The sequence below is a fragment of the Callithrix jacchus genome, chromosome 17 (assembly GCF_049354715.1).
Source record: "Callithrix jacchus isolate 240 chromosome 17, calJac240_pri, whole genome shotgun sequence".
In the NCBI taxonomy this organism is placed as follows: domain Eukaryota; kingdom Metazoa; phylum Chordata; class Mammalia; order Primates; family Cebidae; genus Callithrix; species Callithrix jacchus.
This window is the reverse complement of record NC_133518.1, coordinates 812,501-824,303: the sequence shown is the minus strand read 5'-3', so window position 1 is coordinate 824,303 and position 11,803 is coordinate 812,501. Positions and strand designations below refer to the sequence as shown.

Here is an 11,803-nt window from a genome sequence, read left to right as displayed (position 1 = left end):
GCCTCGATTGACCTCAGATAGAGGGTCTTGTTCATCTCCTCAGCGGGCCAGTCCACTACGGGCATCACTGAAACAGCGGTTCATTCAGAGAGCCCCTCCTCCTGGGAAATGAGGTGTGACCAGAAAGAAAGTAGTCCCCTGGACCATCACTTAACGAAATTCTGGGAAGCCTGATTTTAAATTATTCCTAGATGCCCTGCTTCAGGGGTCAGCGTTTTCTTTTTTTATTTTTATTTTTTGAGATGAGGTCTCACTTTCACCCAGACTGGAGTGTAGTGGCATGATCCCAGCTCACTGCAACCACCACTTCCCAGGTTTAAGCAATTATCCTGCCTCAGCCTCCTAAGTAGATGGGATTACACGCATGCACTACCATGCCTGGCTAATTTTTTTTTTTTTTTTTTTTATGGAGTCTTGCTCTGTCGCCCAGGCATGAGTCCAGTAGGGTGAACTCTGTGCTCTGACTCCGCCTCCCGGGTTCAAGTGATTCTCCTGCCACAGCCCACTAAGTAGCTGAGATAAGAGGTGCTCACCACACCCTGCTAATTTTTGTATTGTTGGTTTCCCCATTTTGGCCAGGCTGTCTGGCTCTTGTGACCGCAGATGATAAGCCTACCTCGGCCTCCCATAGTGCTGGGATTATAGGACTGAGTCACCATGATGGTCCCTGAGTCAGGGTTTTCTATGGAGAAGAGCAGATCCCTCGTGGCAATCTATTGAAACTCAGTCCTCCACACAAGGTACTCTCCACACGTGTGGAGAACCCAAAGATATGGCGTGTTCTGTGTAAGTTACCTGTGCTGCTTTACATTCCATTCCTCCTCCTTTTGCCCCTGGAGACATCGCTCCAAACCTATTTATGTTCATTGTCCCTGGAGCCCAGAAACAAGCAGCCTATATCTCATTTCAGAGATCATCTGTGGCTGCTGAACTATGGAAAGGCTCCCATTTCCTTACTCCAGCTGTCAAAAGTACCTTGCCCATAGTTGCTCAAGAAATGGGGGTGTCTTGACTTGGCTTTTGCCTCCTTGGTTTCGCCTTATGCTTCCACCGCACTGGAAACTACTGCATGGGCTGGAACCAGATTCCTCCAGTCTGGTGACAATGACTGAGGTGGACATGTCAGGTGGCATACCATTAGTAAAATCTGTAACTGAAACCTCGCAAACCGTTGACGATGTTGGGTACAAGATTTTCTTCATTCTGTACCACAAAGCTCTGAGACTTTTGCTTTGTTGTTTTTCCTCCCTGTTGCGTGACACGTGTTCACCGTTCTTTTGTTTCGGTACTCTGCGGACGGTCGACGGTGGCGGGGGGGGAGTGGGGGGCGGGTGTGGAACGGAGAAGCAACTCTAACTTTGGCAGGTTTCACGAGAGACGCGGGAGACCGCCGAGGAACGTGAGACGAGTGCTTTGCCGAATGCCCCGCTCGTTCTCCCGACCCGGCTCGTGAGAGCACGAACGCGGCCGGTGGGTCGGGAGATCTCTACGTGGTCGTGACTCGGCCGTCACGCCCGACGATGGCGGCGACGGCTCGGAAACGTACGGTCTTTCGGTGCCGATCTGGCACGGTGACGACAGATTCCGAACGGCCCGTGTCTGTGTCTGTTCCTGACGGTACCGTGGTGTATCTGCTCTGGTGTCTAGAGAAAGGCGGAGCTTCCCCGTGCTGCCCCGTTTCCTTGCGTTTTCCTTTTGACGTTGATGGATTCACCTACGTGTTTGTTTATTTGAGATGAAGTCTCGGCTGGGGCTGTCGGCAAGCGCCTATAAAATGAATGAACGGATGGATGGATGGATGGATGGATGGATGGATGGATTGGATGGATGGATGGATGGATGGATGGATGAATGGGATGGATGGATGGATGGATGGATGGATGGATGGATGGATGAGTGAGTGAATGAATGGACGGACGAGTCGGTTTCCGGAAATATTTACAGGCGAGGTCGGGTGCCGCAGATGACGGCAGGGCCTTGCTCTGAAATCCTCGAGGCCTCCGCCGTGATTCGGAACGGTGGCTACCTCAAGCGGATGGTCCTGTTTGTGTGCTCTGGTCTTTTTTAATTTCTTGAGACGGAGTTTCGCTCTCGTTACCCAGGCTGGAGTGCGATGGCGCGATCTCGGCTCACCGCAACCTCCGCCTCCTGGGTTCAGGCAATTCTCCTGCCTCAGCCTCCCGAGTAGCTGGGATTACAGGCACGTGCCACCGTGCCCAGCTAATTTATTTATTTGTCTATTTTCCGGTATGTTTAGCAGAGACGGGGTTTCACCCCGTTGACCAGGTTGGTCTCGATCTCTCGACCTCGTGATCCACCCGCCTCGGCCTCCCAAAGTGCTGGGACGACAGGCTTGAGCCACCGCACCCGGCTGTGCTCTGGTCTTCAGGAACGAGCGGAGCCTTCCCGTGCTCCGCCACCTCCTTGTATGTCTTCTACGACCGTCCACGCTTCCATGTACTTTTTTAGAGATGGGGTCTCCCTGTGTCGCCCAGGCCGATCGTAGGTCACTGTGACCTTGAACTGACTGGTGGGCTTAGAGAGATGCTCCCCTGACTCAGCCCCTGAGGAGCTGGGCCTACCGGCCCGGGCGGGTGCCAGGACGCAGCACGACACAAAACGGCCGGCTGATTATCTATCTATCTTCCTTCTTTTTAATTGTTTTCTTCTGCGACAGAGGTTCTGCTCGCTCGCTCGCTCTGTCGCCCGGGCTGGAGTGCAATTGCTCCCGGACCCAGCGGGAGGGTCGGGTCGGGTCGGGCTGCTTATTCTTGCGGCCTGATGATGAGCTGAAGACGAATTGGGAAAGGAGGGAGTTTTCATTTCTGTGACTGCTTACGGGGAAACGGAAGGCCTGGAAAATATCGCCAGACCGACTCAAAACCACAGAGAGGAGGTCAGAGCCTGTGTACCTTCCGAGCTCTCTGTGTACGTGTCACGGTGCGTGGTCACCTAAAGAGGGAAGCGAATCCCCCCCACCACCCCCCCGCCCCGGGAGTCTCGCTCTGTCGCCCAGGCTGAAGTGCGGTCGGTGGTGAGATCTTGGCTCACTGCGACCTCCACCTCCCGAGTTCCAGCGATTCTCCTGCCCCTGCCCGGCCTTTCGAGGGCCTGGAGGCGGGGGTTTCGCCATGTTGACGGGGATGGTTCGGAACTCCTGACCCCGGGTGACCCGCCCGCCTCTGCCTCTGACTACCGGAGTGCTGGGGTGAGGGGCGTGGGCCGCCGGGCCTCGGCCTGCTTTTTCTTTTGTTACTAGAGAAGAAAATGGCGTGGGCCCTCTCGCTATCACGGTATACACTCTGCTATTCTGTGGGATACGCCGTGCGTGTGAGTGCGTGCGTGGGTACGTCCGTGCGTGCGTGCGTACGTACGTACCTACGCACGTACGTAGGTGCGTGTGTTTCTGCGCGTATTGCCGAGTCACGGTGCTTCCTTCCCCCTCAGGGTCTCCGCTCCATTAGTTGTGGGGGAAATGCCTGGGAGGGTGCCGGGCTGACACTTGCATATGTTGTCATCGGGCGTCACCTAGCGGTCACCGGTTCTCCGAAGTCTAGGCGGCGTGACGGGACGCTCTGGCCGCCCGCCCACCGTCAGGAGAGATTGTGGCTTCTCTCTGCCACCCGCCCCCCACCTCCCCCCACTTAGAGGCCCGCCCTCCCTTAGTCCATTCGTCCCCCACCCCCACCCCCACCCCCACCCCCGACTCCCTCGTTGCCCAGACGACCCCTGGAGACCCTGGCCGGGCCCGATTGTTCTTCTCTTTGATCCGTTGTTTCCCTTTCTTTCTTGGTGTCTTTCTTAACCCATATGGACCCTTCTGCCTGGGTTTTGTGGATGACAGCTCCACTTTAGGCCTTGTCGTTAGTGGGGACTTTCCCGATTCTCCCCAGATGTAGCGAAAGCAGGTAGATGTCCAGAGTGTGCTCGTAAATGGCGTTTCCCAGAAATCATCGAATGAGTGTGGAGGAAGAAACATGCGGTGCCCCCCTTTCGAGGCAGCGATGCCAGCAATCATGAATTAGGTGTCATTGCTGGAGTCGGCTTGTTTCCTGAGTTGCCCTCCGTGCCCACCCCCACCCCAGTCTTGAATACATTTTAGAATAACCTACTGTGCCTCCGTCCCTTCCCCTTCCTCTTTGTGTCCCCTCCTGCGCCCCTTGGTTTCTCTCCTTCCACTCAGGCATATCCCCCCTTCTTTCTTTCTTTCTCTTTCTCTCTCTCTCTCTCTCTCTCTCTCTCCCCCCCTCCCCACCCGCCACCCCTCCCTCCCTCCCTCCCTCCCTCCCTCCCTAGGTAAACTCACTCAACCACCCTGGCCCAGGCCCTCATAGTCATTTTTCTTCTTTTTTTTGGAAACAGAGTCTCACTCTGTCACCCAGGCTGGAGTTCGAGGGCACGATCTCGGCTCGCGGCGGCCTCTGCCTCCCGGGTTAAGGCGATTCTCCTGCCTCAGCCTCCTGAGTGGCTGGGGGTTACAGGCATGCACCGCCACGCCCGGAGAAGTTCTTTCTTTCTTTCTTTCTTTCTTTCTTTCTTTCTTTCTTTGATTAAAATTAAAGAAGTTTATTTGTATTGTTAGCAGAGACGGGGTTTCACCATGTTGGCCAGCCTGTTGTTGGACTCCTGACCTCAGGTGGCCCACCCGCCTCAGCCTCCCCAGAGTGCTGGGATGACAGGCCTGAGCCACCGCGCCCGGCTCATTGTCACTTTTAACGGTTACCTTACGTGTGGCATTTTTATTTTCCTGGCCAACATATTCCTAAGGTGGAAGGTGTCTCGCAGCCCCTCCCCGGGCCTTACTATGCCGGTAGAGGATTTTTCGAAAAGAAATCTGTCTGTGCTTTCTCCTTTAGTTTCTCTCTCCCTAATTGCCTTCTCCAGTTCTTTCTTTCTTGTTTGTTTCTTTTGTCGTTTTCTGTGTTTCGTTCGTTGTTCCTGTGTTTCTTTCGTTGTTTCTGTGTTTCTTGTGTGGTATTTTTTTTTTTTTTTTTTTTTTTGAGATGGAGTTTCCCTTTTGTTACCCAGGCTGGAGTGCAATGGCGCGATCTCGGCTCACCGCAACCTCCACCTCCTGGGTTCAGGCAATTCTCCTGCCTCAGCCTCCTGAGTAGCTGGGATGACAGGCACGCACCAGCATGCCCAGCTAATTTTTTGTATCTTTAGTAGAAATGGGGTTTCACCATGTTGACCTGGATGGTCTCTATCTCTTGACCCCGTGATCCACCCACCTTGGCCTCCCAAAGAGCTGGGATTACAGGCTTGAGCCACCGCGACCGGCTCCTTCCTTCCTTCCTTTCTCTCTCTCTCTCTCTCTCTCTCTCTCTCTTTCTTTCTTTCTTTCTTCTTTCTTTCTTTTTTCCTTTTTTCTTTATTTTGAGACAAGAGTCTCACTCTGTCACCCAGGCTGGAGTGCGATGGCGCGATCTCAGCTCACGGTGACCTCCACCTCCGGGGTTCAAGCGATTCTCCTGCCTCTGCCTCCTGAGTGGCTGGGGTTACAGGCATGTGCCACCACGTCCGGAGAATTTGTTTTTCTTTTCCTTTTTTATTTTTAACATTAAAATTAAAGAGGTTCTTTTTTTTTTTTTTTTTTTTAATAATTACTTTTATTTTTAATGTCCAGAATGTGTAATATAAGGGCCAGAGCCTCCTCCTGGACTCAATTTTATAAATTCTCAATTGGTTGGTGAGGCCAATAGGGATACTTTTGCTTGTCCAATTTGGTTTCTGGGAAAGCTTCGTTCAAGTCCTCAATGGTCATCTGTTCAAATGGAATTAAGTTCTTATACTTCTCCATCTTTTTCTCATATTCTACAACCCTGGCCTTTGAGAGAGACACCCACTCAGCACAAGACTTCACATCTTCTTTTTCTTCAGCATCCACCAGGGCAGTATATGGATCCTCTGGTATAGGAACCTTCAGGGCATTAAACTTCTTCTCAAAGTCATCCACCAAGCCTGCTTTGGCCTCATTGGCCTTGTAGTAAGCCCAGTCAATAGATGGTGGATTCTCAGGTAAAGCAGCCAACCTGGAGGTTAGGATCTCATTCCAGGATTTCAGGGAATTAGCAATGGCCTTTTGGTTTTGGGGTATGATCTCCCAAAAAGCTATCCAGTCAATGGTTTTTAGAGCAAGTTTTCGCCCAGCCATCTTGGAATCCTTCACCGACCCCAGCTGCCTATCGTCCACAGCAGCAAGTAACGGAAGTGGGTCCCTTTTTTTTTTTTTTTGGTATTTTTAGCAGAGACGGGGTTTCACCATGTCGGTCAGCCTGTTGTTGGACTCCTGACCTCAGGTAGCCCACCCGACTCAGCCCCCCAGAATGCTGGGATGACAGGCGTGAGCCACCGCACCCGGCTCATAGTCACGTTTAACGGTGACGTTACACGTGGTATTTATATTTTCCTGGCCAACCGTATTCGTAAGGTGGAAGGTGGGTCGCAGCCCCTCCCTGGGCCTTACTATGCTGTTAGAGGATCTTTCGAAAGGAAATCTGTCTATCCTTTCTCCTTTGTTTCTCTCTTCCTAATTGCCTTTTCCAGTTCTTTCTTTCTTTCTTTCTTTCTTTCTTTCTTTCTTTCTTTCTTTCTTTCTTTCTTTCTTTCTTGTTTGTTTCTTTTGTCGTTTCTGGGTTTCGTTCATTGTTCCTGTGTTTCTTTCGATGTTTCTGTGTTTCTTGTGTGGCCTTTCTTTTTCTTTTTTTATTTTTTATTTCTTTTTTCTTTTGAGACAGAGTCTCAGCCTGTCACCCAGGCTGGAGTGCGATGGCGCGATCTCGGCTCACGGTGACCTCCGGCCTCCATGGTTCAAGCGATTCTCCTGCCTCAGCCTCCTGAGTGGCTGGGATGGCGGGCGTGTGCCACCGCGCCCAGGTAATTTTTGTATTTTTAGTAGAGACGGGGTTTCAACGTTTTGGCCAGGCTGGTCTCGAACTGCTGACCCTGTGATCCGCCCGCCTCGGCCTCCCAAAGTGCTGGGATGACAGGCATGAGCCACCTTGCTTGGCCTCTCTCTCTCTCTCTCTCTCTCTCTCTCTCTCTCTCTCTCTCTCTCTCTTTTTCTCTGTCTGTCTGTCTGTCTTTCTCTGTTGCTCTTTCTTTCTGTCTCCCTGCCTTTCTTTCGAGATGGAGCCTAGCTCTGTCGCCAGGCCCGATTATGTTTAGCAAGAAATTTCATTTTGTCTATTTTCTTTCTTTCTTCTCTCTGCCTTCCTTCCTTTCTTTTCTTTTTCCCTTTTATTAGATTTTTACCTAAATGCAGGTGGGGGCTAATGCCGAAAATGGCATTAGCCTCTTCTTTCTGCCTTCCTTTCTTCTTGCTCTGTGTTTTTCTCTTTCTTTCCCTCCTCCCTCCCTCCCTCCCTCCCTCCCTCCCTTCTTTCCTTTTTTCTGTTCCTTTCCTTTTTTTCTCTCTTTCTTTGTCTTTTATACTTTTTTTGTCTCTTTCGCCCTTTTTTCCTTCACCTCTTTCCTCATTCTTTCTCTTCTTCATCTTTCTTCATTTTCCACCTGTCTTTCATCATCTATTTTCTCCAGATTTTAAAATTTCTGTTTTCTCCATGTCCTTCCTCCCCCCACCCTGCTTCCTTTCTTCCCTCTCTCCTTCCTCCATGTGTCTTTTTTCTATCCCCCCTCCCTCCCTCCCTCCCTCCCTCCCTCCCTCCCTCCCTCCCTCCCTCCCCCACACCCCAGGTTTGATTGTGAAAGTGTCCTCATTCTGTGTCTCTCTGTCACCTGAACGACTCGCGACCGAGTCCTGTGTGTTCTTTCTCCCTCCGAGATGCATGTCCAAACAGCCACACGTCGTGGGCTTGTCTTTGGAGCCTGTCTCGGTCTACGCAGAGACACGTTTGGAGGACGGTTTCTGTGGGGTTGGGGTGGAGGGGCTGTGTCTTCGGCCTCGGCCAGACTTTTCTCGACTCACGGTTTCGGTTTTGCCGTCCGCCGGCCGCCCTGCCATCTGGATCTCTCTCGGTGACAGGTTTGGGGACCTGGTCGTCGCCGGTTGTCGGGCTCCATCTGGCGGCCGCTTTTATATGGTTTTCTTGGCTTCTGGAGCTCCGGTGACAGCTGCCGAGGGAGGGGACCGTCCCCGCTGTGAGCTAGTCATTGCTCCGGAAAGCCTGCGGCCGTCAGCGGGGCTGTCCCTGTGGCGCCAGAGCTCTGGCGAGTCACTTGTGAGTCAGAGCTCGGGCGTGCAGGGCTGTATGGGGGCAGGCTGTCGCCGAGTTTCCAGGCCCGAGCGAGGTGTCGGGGCTGCCCGGGCTGGTCGACCAGTACGCCGTAGCTCCCGAGGCCCGACCCGCGACCCGCGGGGACCCTCCGGGCGTGGCGCGGGTGGCCGGGGACGCCACTCCACGGCCCTGTGGCGGGCCAGCGCGGGCCCTGGCCGCCAGAGGCACCCACCCACCCGCCGGATTTCCTTCCCGAGTCCCTGTGGGGAGTCGGTGGCCTTCCTGCGCCGTCCTCCCGGGGTGCCGCGCCTGGCCGCGGTCCCTCTGCTGTGACGCTTTACTTCCGAGTCCGCCTTCGTGGTCGGAGAGTGGTCCCTGAGCGCCTTCGGTCCCTCGTGTCGTGTGTCCCTCGCGTGTGAGGGGACGGCCGAAAGAGTCTGTTTCTGAAGGCACGGGCCGGCCCCTGCGTGGCACCGGTGGCCCGGAGGGCGTGCCCGGGAAGGGCTGCTCCCTGGTGTGTGTGTGTGTGTGTGTGTGTGTGTGTGTGTGTGTGTGTGTGTGTCTTTAGGTCGACCAGACAGCCCTGGGTGCTCCATGTCTGGCTGTGATGGTGGCCTTTTTGGGGACAGATGTCCGTGTCACGCATTTGTGAGTCGGCGGTGTGGCCGGTGACTAGACCCCCTGCCCCCTGGGCGGGGTGTATCTTTCACTCTGAGTTGTCGTTTTGTGCCACCGGGTTATTGCTGACACGCTGTCCTCTGGCGACCCGTCGCTGGAGAGGTCGGGCCTCTGGATGCGTGGGGGGTCTCTGGTCTACCGGTGACCCGGCTAGCCGGCCCTGCTCTGGGTTGAGCCGCCGGCTGGGGCCCGTGTGCCTTGCCTCCCGTGCATCCGTCTGAGTGTCCCGGCTCCCTGGTGCCGCCCTGGGCCCGGGTCTCTTCCGACTCACCTGGGTGTGGCGGGGAAAGGCCGGTGCGGGCGGGCGGGCTCCCGTCTGCCTGCGTGTGCGCTCCCTGCTGCGGGCACCTGGGGCGGTCGCGACGACCCCGTTCCGTTGGCTCCGTGCCGTGCGTGTCAGGCGTCCTCCTCTCCTCTGGGGTTGTCCGCCGTCCCTTCCCCGGAGCGGGGCTGGCCGGCCTCGGGCCCGTGGGCTCCGTGGCTTTGCTGAGGTTGACTCCTTCGCCCCGCTCTGGGTCTCTCCCGATCGATGTGGTGACGTCACGCTCTCCCGGGCCGCGACCGATCCGCGGTGGGCGAGGGACGGACATTCTCGGTGAATGGGACCGCTCTTCTCGTCCCGCCCGCGGGGGCCCCCTTGCCTCTCCTGCACCCTGCCTGTGGGGTCTGGATCGGGAGGTGTAGGGGGTACGGAATCCGGCCCGACCTCGCCGTGCTCCCCCGTTCTCCGCCTGGCGGGGGCCGGTGGGGTCCTCTGACGCGGCAGGCATCCCTCGCTCTCGCCTCCTGTGGTTGTTGCCTTGTCGGGGGCGGCCCCTCTCCGCGGCGGTGGGGGGCTCGTCCCGATGGCCCGTCGTGCTGCCCTCGCCGGGGTGGTGCGAGCGTTGGCTCCGCTTGGGCCTTTTGCGGTGCTCCTGGAGCGCTCCGGGTTGTCCCTCAGGTGCCCGAGGCCGAGCGGTGGTGTCGTTCCCGCCCCCGGGGCCCCCTCCTCCGGTTGCCGCCATGGGGTCTGCGTGTGGGTCCCGAGGAGAAGCGCTCAGCTCGTCGGAGGGTTGTCGTCGAGGCGATCGATCGAGGTTTTGTGCCCCTCGACGCGGGGTTGAGGGGGTGCCTCGGGTTCCGCTCCTCTCGCCGTAGACCTCATCCCTCCCTTCCCTGGGTGTCCCCGAGCGCCTCCGTGGGCGGCCCGGCGAGGGGCGACCGGTGGGTGGGGGAGTGTGACCCGCCCTCGGTGAGAAAGCCTTCTCTAGCGATCCCAGAGGTGTGCTTTGGGGGTACCGGACTCCCCCGGCCCGCCGCCTCTCTCTGCGTTGTGGTAGCGCTTCCGCGTGGCGATTGGATTCGCTCGTGTGTAGGCAGAGTTCCCTCTTCCTCCTCGGTGGCGGGGAGAAGTGGGGTCCGCCGGTCTCCGCGGTGGGGACCGAGCGCCGCTCGTCGCCTACTGTGGCCCGCGCCTCCCCCCTCTGAGTCGGGGGAGGGTCCCGCCGGGCCGGGCCCTGTGTCCTCGCCGTTGGGGAGGTCGTCGCTTGAAGGCTGGGTGCGTGTGGCGTCCCGTCTGGCGCGTGACCCCCTTCCGCTGCGAGCCGGCTCTCCGCCCGCTCCCGTGCCGTGCCGAGCCCTTGCCGGTGCCGGCGACCGCGCTGTGTGCGGGGCGACGGGTCGGGCCGCCTGGGCCCGGGAAAGCGTCCCCACGGTGGGGCGTGCCGGTCTCCCGGAGCGGGACCGGGTCGCGGATGGACGAGATCCTGGGTGTGTCGCCCTGGCGTCGGGCTTGTCGCTGTGGTCGCTCCGGGGCCCCCGGCGGTGGGGTCCGGGTCCCGTGAGGGGTCTCCGCGGTGGTGCCGAGGGCCGGCCGGTGTCCCGGGTGGGAGGGCTGCGGGACCGCCCTCGTGTCTGTGGCGGTGGGATCCCGTGGTCGTGTCTTCCCCGGTGGCCCGGCTGTGCCCGAGGTTCCCGCCCGGGTCCTCGGCGGGCTCCCGTGCCCCTGCCCTCGTGGGCCCCGGCCCTGCGTGTGCGCCCGCTCCCCGCCGCTGCCTGCCGATCCTTTCTCTCTGAGCGGCTCTCCGGCTGCGCCGGGGCGGCCCCGTCTGGGACCCGAGCCGGCTCCGCCTTGAGGGGCGTCGCCCCCGGCCACCATCGGCCGGTGTCCGCGTCCCCCCGGTGTGTGCCTCGGCTTCGCGCACCGGCGGCGGTCGGCCCCGCGTGGGCCCGGTGGGCGTCGGAGAGGTCGGGTCGGCCCGCCGCGTGTGTAGGGAAGACGGTTATGGGGCGCTGGCCGCGACTGCGGTGGCGGTGTGGGGGAGCCGCGGGCCCCCGAGAGGCGTGCGTGGGTCGCCGAAGGCCAGGCGGCCGCTCCGTGTGCCGCGCGGGACCGCCCCTGTGTGCCCAAACGGGCCGCTGGCGGTGAGACCCCGTTGTGTGTCCACGGCTGCTGCGGTCGTCTGTGCCCGAGGCTTCTCCCCGGATCCTCGCGGTGGCCCGCCGCCCACCCCCTCCCCGCTCGCCGCCTTCCCCGCGCCTTCCACGGTCGCCTCGGGCTTGCCCGGGGTCTCGTCTCCTCCCGAACCCGCTCTCCCGCTCCGCGTCCGCGCGCCCCGGGTGCGCGCCTCGCTTCCCGGGCCCGCCGGGGCCCCTCCCCGAGGCGTCTTGGGTGTCGACGTCCGGGGGCGGCGGCGTGTCCTTCCCCCGCGTTGCGGGTCCCGTTCGGCGCGTGCGTGCGCCCGAGCGCGCCCCGGTGGTCTCTCCCGGCCAGCCGTCGTGTGTAAGTAAGGTCGACCTCCGGCCTGCCGGCCGCCCGCCCCCCGGTTCGAAGGGGGGGCCCGGGCCGGGACCTCCGGTCCCGGTCCCGGTCCCTCGTTCCGGGTCGGTGGGTCGGCCGGACGGCTTCCGTCGCCTTCTGGCCGTCGTTGTGGGTCGGGGCGGTGCCGGTCACCGGCCCCCTCCCCTCC

The 11,803-nt window shown here is 58.8% G+C and overlaps 1 pseudogene across 1 annotated transcript; it reads right to left on the bottom strand.

Annotated features, from left to right (window-relative positions):
• Positions 1-5,607: 5,607 nt before the first annotated feature.
• LOC144579859 (ATP synthase peripheral stalk subunit d, mitochondrial pseudogene) lies at positions 5,608-6,206 on the bottom strand (annotated as a pseudogene). Its single transcript, XR_013528317.1, has one exon. The product of XR_013528317.1 is annotated as an ATP synthase peripheral stalk subunit d, mitochondrial pseudogene (transcript).
• Between the last annotated feature and the right edge of the window lie 5,597 nt (positions 6,207-11,803).